This window comes from Cricetulus griseus, chromosome 2 (assembly GCF_003668045.3).
Source record: "Cricetulus griseus strain 17A/GY chromosome 2, alternate assembly CriGri-PICRH-1.0, whole genome shotgun sequence".
Classification (NCBI taxonomy): domain Eukaryota; kingdom Metazoa; phylum Chordata; class Mammalia; order Rodentia; family Cricetidae; genus Cricetulus; species Cricetulus griseus.
The window spans coordinates 194,467,392-194,479,907 of record NC_048595.1 but is presented as its reverse complement, the minus strand read 5'-3'; positions in this window follow the sequence as shown (position 1 = coordinate 194,479,907).

Genomic DNA, 12,516 nt, shown 5'->3' with positions numbered 1-12,516 from the left:
CTTAAATAGGGGTGACCCCTAGAGATTGGGCACATCTAATATCAGCTGTACTGATATTATGAGAGGATATTATATATTCCTCTCAAATACAATGGAGGGTATTGGCAGCGGGGGGGGGGGGGGAGAAAAAGTCCTTGAGCTTTAAGGCTTTAAGAAAGTTATGAAGCTACCTGAGACAAGATTGTTGGTGAGGGTCTATGCTGACACACAGATTCAGGCTACATATGATGAGCACACATTGTCCTTATGCCAGACAGCAGCCTTGAATGCCTGGGATAAGGTTCATGAACCAGAAGAGAGAGTAGAACCCTCTCCAAAGTAGTAAAGGGACCCAGAGAACAGTTCACTGAATTTTTACAAGGACTATCCGGGGCAGTAGACTTGCAGGTAACAGATTCAGACTCTAGAAAAATACTCATACAATTTCTAGATTATGAAAATTCAACTCCACAAAACAAAGGATACTTTTGCCTTTAAAGATCTGATCAGCAACACTGGAAGAGTGGGTTATGCATACAGCTAGTCTAGAGTATAATGACAAAGGTACAGAAGCTTGGGTAGGAGAAGAAATCTCTAAAGGTTTAAAAAGACACCAAGAGGTCAGATGTCTTAAATGTGATGATATAGAAGCTTGGGTAACAGAAGCAATTTCCAAAGGTCTAAAAAGAAACCAAGAGGCCAGATGCTCTAACTGTACTGAAACAGAAACTTGGGTAGGAAGAACAATCTCCAAAGGCTTAAAAAGACATCAGAATACCAGATGTTTTAACTGTGGCAGAATAAGACATCTTAGAAGAAATTGTAGGCAAGGCAATTCCAACAATGTCTCAAATAGAAGGCCTCTGTGTGAGGAGCCGCACTCACATTCGCCATTACAAGATGGCGCTGACATCCGCTGCCGGATCAAGTAAACAACTTTGGTAACATGTGCCCAGTGTTTTTCCACTGCCTAGCCCCGCCTATTCCATGGCGTCATATAGGGTGACGAGTCATGCACCTATCCCAGCTGTACACGCATCGCTCAGAGTTTGTGAGCCTTTATAAGGGGACGGGATTCTTGGCTCGGGGTCTCTGCTCTGGTAAGCTTATGCTCTCCTCTCAAGACGCATTAAAGCTTTACTGCAGAAGGATCCGAATGTCCTGTGTGGTTCTTGCTGGCGAGACTATCGCGCGGGACACCTCTGTCTCTTGTATTATGTAGAAGATGTGGTAAGGGCAGACATTGGGCCAATGAATGTAGATCGACCACACACACACAAGGAAACCCTTTACAATCCAGAAATTCCTTGGGGACCTCTCGAAGGACCCCACGTTGAAAAAGGTCCAGTCATTCCCAGTCACTGTGGAGGACAATCTCTCCCAGGATGAATAGAAAATCCACTGCCTATTGTAAAGAATGATACCACTCTAGATGGTAGTTTGGCTAGTGAGGAAGACTCTAATGTGAGTGGAGGAAACAAAAAACGCATATTTTAGCAAACTCCTATCAAGGATCACAGACCTCAGTTAAAAGCAAGGATGAATAATAAAGTGATTATCAGTTTGGTAGACACTGGGGCTGAGGTAACTATTATAACCCAAAAGTCTTGGCCCCCGAGGTGACCCCAACAAGAGGTAAATGTTCAATTTTTAGGGCTTGCAACCCTATCTCAAGTATGTCACAGTGCAAGATGGGTTGACTACATAGGACCAGAGGTACAAAGAGGAAGGTTAAAGCCATATGTAGCAGATATTGCAATAAATCTCTGGGGTCATGACCTTTTACATCAATGGAATACCCAGATTAACATTCCTCTAGTATCAGCTACAAAGCATAAGCTGGATCTAAATGGTAGAAAAAAACATTCTATGGCCCTATGGAAAATAGATACCAACCATTCGGGCTGTATATAAGCAGAATACAAATGTTAAACTTACAGTGGAACCAAAAGATCTACCCTTTAAATGGCTTACAAATGAACCTGTCTTGGTAGGATTATGTCCTATGACCCCTGAGAAGCTAGAGGTTTTAGCAAAGGTGGTTCAGGAACAGATAAGTACTGAGTATATAGAAGAATGTACTAGCCCTTGGAATTCTCCTGTATTTGTTACCAAAAACAAGTCTAGAAATTGGAGAATGCTGATGAACCTGAGAGCCATCAATATAGTAATTCAGCCTATGGGCTCTCTACAGCTTTGGAAGCCTTTGCCATCATTGATTCCTAAAGGATGGCCTATCATATTCATTGATCTAAAAGATTGCCTCTTCTCTATACTGTTACAAGAAAAAGATAGGGAAAATTTTGCCTTTACAGTTCCTACTTATAGTAATTCTCAACCAGTTAAGAGATTTCAATGGAAGGTTTCACAGAACCTCTCAATATAGTTACTGACTGTCAATAAGCAAAGAGAGTTGTTTTACACACAGAGGCTGCTGAATTCATTCCTGACTATAGGAAATTAACTTCACTGTTTATATAATTACAAGAAACAGTCAGGAATAGGAACCATCCAATATGTATAACACACATCAGATCCCATATGGGTCTGCCACTCCTGCTGGCACTAAGCAATGTTGAGATTGATCATTTAGTAATAGGAAGCATGCTAGAAGCCTCAGAATTTCATAAGAAACACCATGTAAATAGCAAAAGCTTAAAAAGGATTGTTCTATCACTTGGCAACAAGCAGATAGTAAGAAACTGCCCTACCTGTTCATTCTATAATTAAGCTCCATTACCAGCAGGCAGTAATCCCAAGGGCATTCATAAATATGAGATTTGGCAAATGGATGTGTTTCACTTTCCAGAATTTGGAAATTTAAAATATGTACACTATACTATAGACACATTTTCAGGGTTTCAATGGGCTACTGCTCTTAGCTCTGAAAAGGCTGATTATGTTATAAGACACCTATTAGAGGTAATGGCCATTATGGGTATACCTGCACAAATAAAAACTGACAATGCTCCACCATATGTCTCCAGCAAATTGGAACAGTTTTTCCAATATTATAACAGAAAGCATGGAATTGATATATCACACAGTTCCACAGGACAAGCAATAGTATAGAGATCTAACCAAACTCTAAAAGAAATGCTCCATCAACAGGCAGGGGAAACAAAGGCCCCCCATACACAAATTACGTGATGCTCTATTAACACTAAATTTTCTTAATGCTAATGAGAAAGGACAAATAGCTGCAGAAAAACACTGGACTATAGAAAAAAATTCCAGTTTCCTACAAAGATGTATTGACTTCAGTATGGAACCAGGACATGTGTTACGTTGGGGAAGGGGCTTTGCCTTTGTTGCCACAGGACAAAAAAAGCTTTGGATACAATCAAAGCTGATCAAAATTGGGGTGGAAAAGGAAAAACCTCTTGATGAGGAGAAATGACAGGTCATCCACCAAGCAATTTTTTAACTCTCTGGAAAGAAAACAGGGCCCCACCTCATCCATTCCACTGGATCCAACTTGATGCATTTGAAATGATAATCACCACTCTAAAATGGGTTTGGACTACATGGCTCTAGACAACTCCAGAGCAGCTAGCTGAGATGGTTCATGTTCTAATTCCACTCTGGCCAGAGCTTCAGATAAGGACTTCAATCAAGATAAGGACTTCAATCAACAACTTCAATCAAGCATCTCCCACCAAACACAGACTGGATACAAGTGTTGTAGCTAGACCACTCAAGACTTTCACTACTCTAACCTTTTCTTCCTACAAGCTATCATAGTCCCATTTCAGCAGGAAGTAACTCTGAGAATACTATGCCCTCTTTCTCCACTGTTGACACTAAGGATAATGTATTCCTAGTTAGGGCTATTTTTATATTGTTTAGGGTTGGGTTTGGAAGGTGGTGCTCAGGCTTTGACATCTCTTTCAGATGACTTTAGATTTTAGATGGAATAGATATGGTTAGGGTAAGATATAGATAGATTATTATATCTTCTTCTGATTCACCTTAGTGATTATTAACTATAGACAAGTTACACTCTTATAGATCCTCATATGATGTAACTTATGTATAACTTGTATATCACAAGTCGTCTTAATGTGTAAAGTCTTCTCTCTAATTAAGATGATGTATGCTTTTATATATGTTAAGACATTTTGTACACAATTTAGATTTTTACAAGTTTAAATCCTTTTTAGACTAAAAGGGGAAATGTAGGGAGAGACCTTGATACTTGTACCAATGAACATGCCCAGGAGGGGTGGTCACAAGTAACTAGAAGGGTAGGATAAATTGCAAGGAAGAGCTGGACTCGCTCTCTCTCGGGGTTCAGCCAGCTCTTGGAAGCATCTGAGATCTTGGCAGCTCAGAGTGCCTGTGTAAGTTGTTTTCACTGCTATCAATTAAAATATACCATCAATACCCATATGTGGTGTACGGTTTGTGTTCCTTATCAGATTTCTGCACTGGCATCTACTCCTCCAAGGTGAATTTGCTTCTATTTATTCTAGAGTTTTCAGTTGCACTGTTAATTCTCTGGTGTGATGATTCTCTAGTTTCTTCATGTGAGCACTTAGAACTATGAACTTTCCTATTAGTACTGTTTACAAAGTGTCCCATATGTTGTGTCTTCATTTTCATTGAATTCTAGGAAGTCTTTAATTTCTTTCTTTATTTCTTCCTTGACCCTGGAATGGTGCAATTTCTCAATGTTCAATTTCCATGAGTTTGTAGGTTTTCTTCAATTTGTGTTGTTGTTGAATTCTATCTTTAAAGCATGGTCTGATGAGATACAGGTGGTTATTCCAATTTTTTTGTACCTGTTGATGTTTGCCATGTTGCCAAGTATATGGTTGATTTTAGAGAAGGTTCCATGTGGCGCTGAAAAGGAATAACATTCTTCTGTGTTTGGATGGAATGTTCTATAGATGTCTGTTAATCCCAATTGGGTCATAATTTCTGTTTGTTCCTTGGTCTATTTGTTAAGTTTCTGTCTGGTGGTCCTGTCTGGTGGTGAAAGTGGGGTGTTGAAGTCTCCCAAAATAACTGTGTGAGGTCTTAAGTGTGATTTGAGTTTTAATAATGCTTATTTTATGAAAGTGGGTGCCTTTGTATTTGGGGCATAGAAGTTCAGAATTGAGACTTCTTCCTGATGGGTTTTTCCTGTGATTAATATGAAATGACCTTCTTCATGTCTTTTGATTGATTTTAGTTTGAAGTCTAATTTGTTATATACTAGGATAGCTATACCAGCTTGTTTCTTGGGTCCATTTGATTGGAAAATCTCATCCTAACACTCTGAGGTAATGTGTGTCTTTGAAGTTGAGGTGTGGTTCTTGTATGCAGCAGAAGGATGGATTCTGTCTTAGTACCCATTCTGTTATCCTGTGTCTTTTTATAGGTGAGTTAAGAACATTAATATTGAGGGAAATTAAGGATCATTGAGTGTTAATTCTTGTTTGTTTTTGATTTGCTGTTGGTGGTGGTATAGTGTGTGGATTTACCCTGCTGTTTTCTTTTGGCTTTTGGTAAAGTGAGATTATCTATTACCTGTGCTTTTGTGAGTGTAGTTAAATTCATTAGGTCGCAGCTTTCTTTCCAGTACTTTCTGTAGGGCTAGATTAGTGGCTACATATTGTTCATATCTGGTTTTGTCATGGAATATATTCTTTTCTCCATCTATAGTAATTGAAAGCTTTGCTGGGTATAGTAGTCTGGGCTGGCATCTGTGGACTCTTAGTGTTTGTAGAATATCTATCCAGGACCTTCTGGCTTTCACAGTTTCCATGGAGAAGTCTGGTGTAATTCTGATAAGTTTGCCTTTATATGTTACTTGGCATTTTCCTTTGCTGCTCTTAATATTCTTTCTTTATTCTGTATGTTTGGTGTTTTAGTTATTATGTGAAGAGGGGACATTTTTTTGTGGTCCACTCTATTTGGTGTTCTGTAGACTTCTTGTACTTTCATTGGCATATCTTTCTTTAGGTTGGGAAAGTTTTCTTCTACGATTTTGTTTTCTGAATCTTTCAGTTGGGTTTCCACACATTCTTCTATACCTGTTATTATTAAGTTTGGCCTTTTCATGGTGTCCTATATTTCCTATTTGGTATTTGTTGGACTTAAGATTTTCTTTGGTTGATGAATCTATTTCTCCTAGTGTATCTTCAATGCCCGAGGGTTTTTTTTATTGTCTCTATCTCGGGTTTTTTTTTTTTTTCTTTTTTTGGTTTTTTGAGACAGAGTTTCTCTGTTTAGCTTTGGAGCCTACCCTGGTACTCGCTCTGGAGACCAAGCTGGCCTCGAACTCACAGAGATCTGCCTGCCTCTGCCTCCTGAGTGCTGGGATTAAAGGCATGTAACACCAACACCCAGCCTCTATCTTGGTTTTTAAACTGTGCACTGTTTGAATTGTTTCTTGCAATTTTTGGTGTGTCTTATCTTCCATTTCTTTGAAAGATTTTCTCATTTCCTCTCTTAGGGTCTCTATTATCTTCATGAAGTTTTTATTAAGGTCTTCTGTTCTAATTCTTCTGTGTTGGGATGTTCAGGTCTTACTGGCATAGAGTCCCTAGACTCTGGTGGTGTCCTCTTGGTTTTTCTGTTGTTGAATGTGTTCTTATATTGTCCTCTCCCCATTTCTTCTTCCAGTGGGTGCAGGTGGTGTCTCTTCCTCTCCTGGTTTGTAAGGGTCCAAGGTTCTCTTTGAGGGAGTTCAAGAGGGTCCAGTACTCTGATGGGTCTCATGGTGGGTACAGGAGGGTCTAAGGCACCCTGTTTCCAAGTGGGTGGGAGCAGGACTAGCACAGCAGACTCAAGGTTATTTGGTTCTCAGCGGGTGAGTTGATCTGCCTTGCAGTCCCCAGTACAGGAATTCCCAGAGTGGGCAGGCTCAAGTTGGGCCCAAAGGCAGGGGCCAAAGCTCACCTCTGGCCTGAGTGGGAGTGGGAGTAGTCCAGCGATCTCAGCAGACTCACAGTTGCTTGGTCCACAGAAACAGTCGATTCTATCACAGAGAAAACAGCTGTTCCTGAAAGTTGCTCTAATTTGGGGGGGTTTTGGTATGTTTTTTTTTTGTTGTTGTTTTTTCCAAATGAAATGGATTTAATCTCCCCTCACCTTAATGTACTGCAGGGCCACAGGCTATCTCTAGGACAGAAGCCTGAGTTTGCTGGTGGCAAGTGGAGTTAGTTGGAGGCTCCGGTTCCCTGGGCAGGCATAGGCTGAGCATGAGGCATAGTGGCTGCCTGGCTCCTCTGTCAGTGTTTTTAACTGATAAATATCCCTAGTGTTGTAGTTTTGCCTATGGGAACTGGAATGTAAATAGAGTGGCTGTTTAAAAAGTTTTTATTGTAACATTTCGGAGAATGTGGTACTCATTGGACAAATTTCAGGAGTATCTCTCTCCTTCAACCTGTGGGTACTAGGGATTAACTCAGGATGTCATGCCCATTGGTAAGTGCCTCTACCCACTGAGCCATCTTGCCAGCCCAACAGTGATTTTTTTAAAGCATTTCTTAGTTCATACCTCTTTATAAATTGAGGCAACCCTGAATAGACTCAGCAGGTTGTATTTATATATTTATCCATTTGTTTTGCAACAATGGTTAAAGAGGAGGTGGTGGTGAATTTGGGAGGGGGTTGAGTTAGGCATAAGAGGGGTGGGAGGGAGGAAAGGTGGTGAGAAATTATATAATTATATTTTAATTATGGTTTAAAAGAATCCAAAATATTGAATTATATCTATCATTTCAAAAGTTAAATTCATTTTCCTTTGAATGAACAACCTTCTCTCCCTTTCCCCCTGTCTCTTTCCCTCTCTCTCTTCCTCAAGAGTAAAAAGAGACTTTAATCAAAGATAAGCATATGTGCCCTTGGAACAATGGGAAAAACTATACCGAAGAGTAGGATGGCCAGAATAACAACCTATGAAGCTTCATCATCTTTGGGGGACACTTCCTGGCACCTGGCCAGAAACTTTGGATTATAGCCTCCAGAAGTGCAAAGGCAGTCCTTACCACACTGCACCTCATGACATAGAGAATGTGAATGAATCCCCTTCTAAGGTGGCAACACTCTACTGGTTCTGGGTTCTTCCTATCTGATTCCAGCACTCATTAACTCAGCAACCTTAAGCAAATCATTGAATTCCTTACTCTGTCTCAGTTTACTGCTCTGAATGTGGAGGGCTCTTCCAGATGAGCTAGCCTTTAATCTGTTAATGCTGCAGTTGTTGTTCTAAACAGTCTTTATTTTCATTGTTGAATGAGTATTTGAATGTAGATTTATTTTTTCTTTCTTTTTGATGACATTGTGAATATGGACACTGTTTACAGTTAGCTTCTTCAGGGCTAGAGAATATCATACAGGGGCCAGAATTCCAAGGCTTGGTTAAACAGGAATAGGCAATTCCATCCAGAATAAACATATAGGTCAGATTAGGAGTAATAAAGACTCAGCACTTCCCAATGGGGTGCCTCTCAACTTCCCTTCAGTGATCGGCCCTTGGTAAATTGAACTTGGTACTGATAGAAGGAGTCTCATGTGCAGAAGTTTGGTAAATGCTGCAATCTGTGAGACTTTCAACATGGCAGTTGTAAAATACTGGACTCCACTCGCTGTTTTCTGGTATTTTTGCCCCTTAATTTTCTTCAAGAGAGGTTCAGAGAATGCTGCTCCAATAAAGGTAGGGTTGCTTTCAACACTTTAGGGAAGTTATACCTTACAAGAGAGTTATCTTGGTTTTTAAATAAGGAAGTTGGAGAATTTTTTCCTTGAGCATCTCCTAACTCCACATAGCACAGGGAAGGAAATCTTAGCCATTGCTTTTCTGTCATGAAATACTTCACCTTTTGTTTTCTCCTTTATTTATCATATTGGTCAACTAAAATATGGAGCAATTTACAGATGGCCACAGACTAGAATTACCCTTAAAGGAGCAGCAAGCTTACAGATCCAAGATGGCAAATTCAGAGAGATAGATGCCCTCAACATTATACTCACTGTGAGATGGCTGGCAAAAAATTGCCTGGCTACTTAAAATACTACTGCTGTCTCACTCTTTCCTGTCTTTATATTTCACTTGTGTGAAAAATATAATCCATGTAAATGTGCATGTGATGTAACCCCACTGTGCTGATGCAAATGAGATCTTAGAAGAACCTTTCTGGGTGCCCCCTGGTGACACCAGTTAGAATCAAGAAGTACCCAAGCTTTACAGGGAATTGTTCTCAACACCTTGAAACTGAGGCCATCTAGTGGTCACCATGATGACAGCAGGCTGGCCCAAGTGACCTGCTTGGTGTCATTTGGGGAAGGCAGACAGAAGGAAACTGATGTTAGCAACTAAGTTTGTAGCAAAAAGCAGGAGGTGAACATAAGACAGCATGTATGGCTCTCCAAAATTTTTGACATGGGTATGTTACAGTGCCTCTCTACTAACAGCAACTATATTATATTTTTTTAAAGAATCAAAAACTACATCCTCTATCCAACTTCTGCAAGGTTATCACATTTTTTTTGATGTTTTCGTTATGTTTAGTCACTTTTTAATTCAAAGCCCTTGCAACAACATTCAGGGATGTGAATGGGTCAAACAGAGAAACATTGAGGTGACTGAATTGTGCTCCAGGCTGTGACCTCGTAAGTGTCCGGGACCACACACATGCTCCAGGCTCTGCCATTTTTCTGTCTGTGTTGAGGGCCTGATGTGTTATGTGTTCACCTTCTTTCACCTGGCTTTTCCTTCTCCTGGATCTTGTTGGCATCTTCCAGAACAGCAGCTTTCAGAAATGATCCCCAAAGGATAGCAGGGACAGGAAGTCTCTACTGATATGATGTGATCTGCTTTCCATCTTAGACATTAGGGTGGGGATATGAACACATGAGATCTCTGAAGTTCAAATCCACAGTTTTTATTCCCACTGAGTATTTTCCTGAGTACTGCTGGATTTCAGAACCTGCAATGTGCTGGTTATAGTGCACTATGGGAGTTGGGTAGATTTGTAGTGCCAGTCAGATGATTGGCAGGCAATCTATTTCATTGCTAATTTGTACCTCAGCCATGTAGTATGAGCTTAGGATGCACCAAAGCCTGGGTTAGATCCCAACACCAGGAGACAGAATCACTGCATCTGGCTGTGCAGAATAACGGATTCTTGGCACTGCTCACTGCTGAATATTATAAAGAGATTTAAAAACAAAATCAAAACCTTCCCAAATGCTCCTGGTGATTGCTTCTTGGTTGTATTGTGTAGTTTGAGCTAAGTGCTAGCACCCCCTTATGAAACTCAATTGTACTTCTGAGAAGAATTAGGTCCCAGAACTTCAGAAAACAGTGTGGCCACTCCATCACAGAATCTCTCCTAGCAGTTTCCTCCTGTACCATACATAGCATTTGAAAGGACTGAGCAGGGTTTGAAACCCTGCGTGTCTTGAATGTGACACCAGTTCCTGCACTGCAGTGAGCTGCCATCTCCAGGGCATTCCCAGTGACCCAGAGTGGAGAGGTGGGACAGCCTTACCCACAGAGCAACCCTGGCCATGATCCCAACTTCACAGCCCTGGTGTTAGGTGAGATCATCTTTAGGAAAATAATGAATCTCAAACATCAATCACAGTAATCTAATTAGTGGAAATCCAGAAATGACTGGATTTCCTATCGATATGGCATTCCTAGTGGGCACGCGAATGAGTAACCAGGAAAGAGAGTGCTGATGCAGCTATTGAGACCCTGTTGCTGCTTGAGGTTGGCAGGGATGCTAAGCTTCATTGCCTCAGATGCTCAGTGAATGGGCATGGCAAGCACTTTGCTCAGATCCTCCTTGTTCCTGTGTTCTGTCCACACAAAATCTGTCTCTTACTTCTATCTGTGATTGCTATTCACTGTGACTTCAGTGTGTCTGCCCAATGTTAGATACTGAGACTCCAAATTTTAGTTTTTTGTACTGTGCTGAACTGGTGGCTGATTTAGAATCCCCCAAATTAAAAAAAAAAAAAGTGTGCCTCTGTTGATTCATAGCATATGTGATGTAAATGTGCCTGCATGGATTAGAATGTCATCTGTAGCCATACGCCCTAGGCCTTCCTTTGTCAGCTTGTGTGTGTTTGGCCATCCCAGGTTACCTGCTCTTACTTCCACTTCCTTTGAGAAGAAAGTGCCTTTAGCAGGGATAGTGCTGGAGATGTGTGCCTGGACATTTTAGTGGACTCACTGGGGGAGTGACACCAGAATTCTGCCTTCTGCCTTGTACTGTGACCTCAGGTTTACAGAAAAACTCAAGTCTCTTTTGAGATCTTCTCTGCCCCTCAAGGCTCTGTTTCTTTCCTTATGCCTTAACCACGGGCAGTTATTCCAAGGCCTATAATCTGAGATGGGAAGTATGGGCTAACTCACAGGCTCACAGTGGCTCCATAGTCAGCAAGCCCCAAGCTCCTGGGCTTGCCCTAGAGTTCCTGGGCTCTGAAGACCTGCATTCGGGCTACCTTGTTGCTCAGGCCATGAGAGTATTCTTTATGCTATTCTCCATAGCCAATCAATTACGCAAAAAATCAGAACCCAACACTCTGGATTCTGAAGAAGGCCAGCCTTAGGTATACCAGTGATCTCATTTTGTAGGTTGTTCTAGTCCCGTTATATTCCATCCTCTTCTCCGGTTTTTGTTCTCTCTGGGATGGCTTGGTGTTAGGAGAGCTGATTCTCAAAAGTTCTTTGGAACCAAAATGTCCTTATTCTCACCCGCATTCAGTGTTCTCATTCCTGACCTGTTCAAGTATGACAACTCCAGGGCACTTCCAGACCCAATAGGTATGAAAGTTAGCTAATGTGTCTGTCATCATTGTTTTAAAAAACAGTTTCATCCTTCCCAGAACACTGCATCCCAACTAAGATTGGTGTAAGTGCTGATGGCTTCTTTTAAAGCCATTCAACTCTTTTTACAGGCTTAGCTGTTCCTTGGTCATGAGAAATGAGACATGTTTCACACGTCTTGAGGATGACCAAAGGTATCCTCTCTGACTGAGAGTATGGAGGGGATCTCCCTTCTGGGTCAACCAAGAAGGGAAAATGTAAACTTTGAGATGCCAATGACTGGTTTTGCCTCCACAAAGAATGAGCTTTATCAAGGCAGAAGCACCTTTGTAGGAGGTCTTGACTGAGATGGAATGCTGTAGTTCATCACTTATATTTAGCAATTCCCGTGGAGTCTGACTGATTCTACCTTAGCTCTTTGGGTATCCTAAAAGCCCACTTCGAGGCCCACCCATGTACCAGTGGAAACCTCACCATTGAATGACCTTATTTAAATGAGGACTTTATCCAGGGATGTTTCCCAACACAGAGAAAGATGTTATGAAGGTCCACTAGCCAAAGAGATCTCAGAGCCCTGAATTGGACTTTCATTTGTGTTTTTTTGTTGTTTGTCTTTGTCTATGCAGTCTTGGGGATCTAACTGAGGGCCATCTGCCTACTAGCCAAACAAATGCTCCACTCTAAGCTGCATCCCTAAGCCTGAACATTTAAAGACTCATTATATTAATCAGAGCCTCCAACTTTCTAATACATATGGAAGCTCTCTG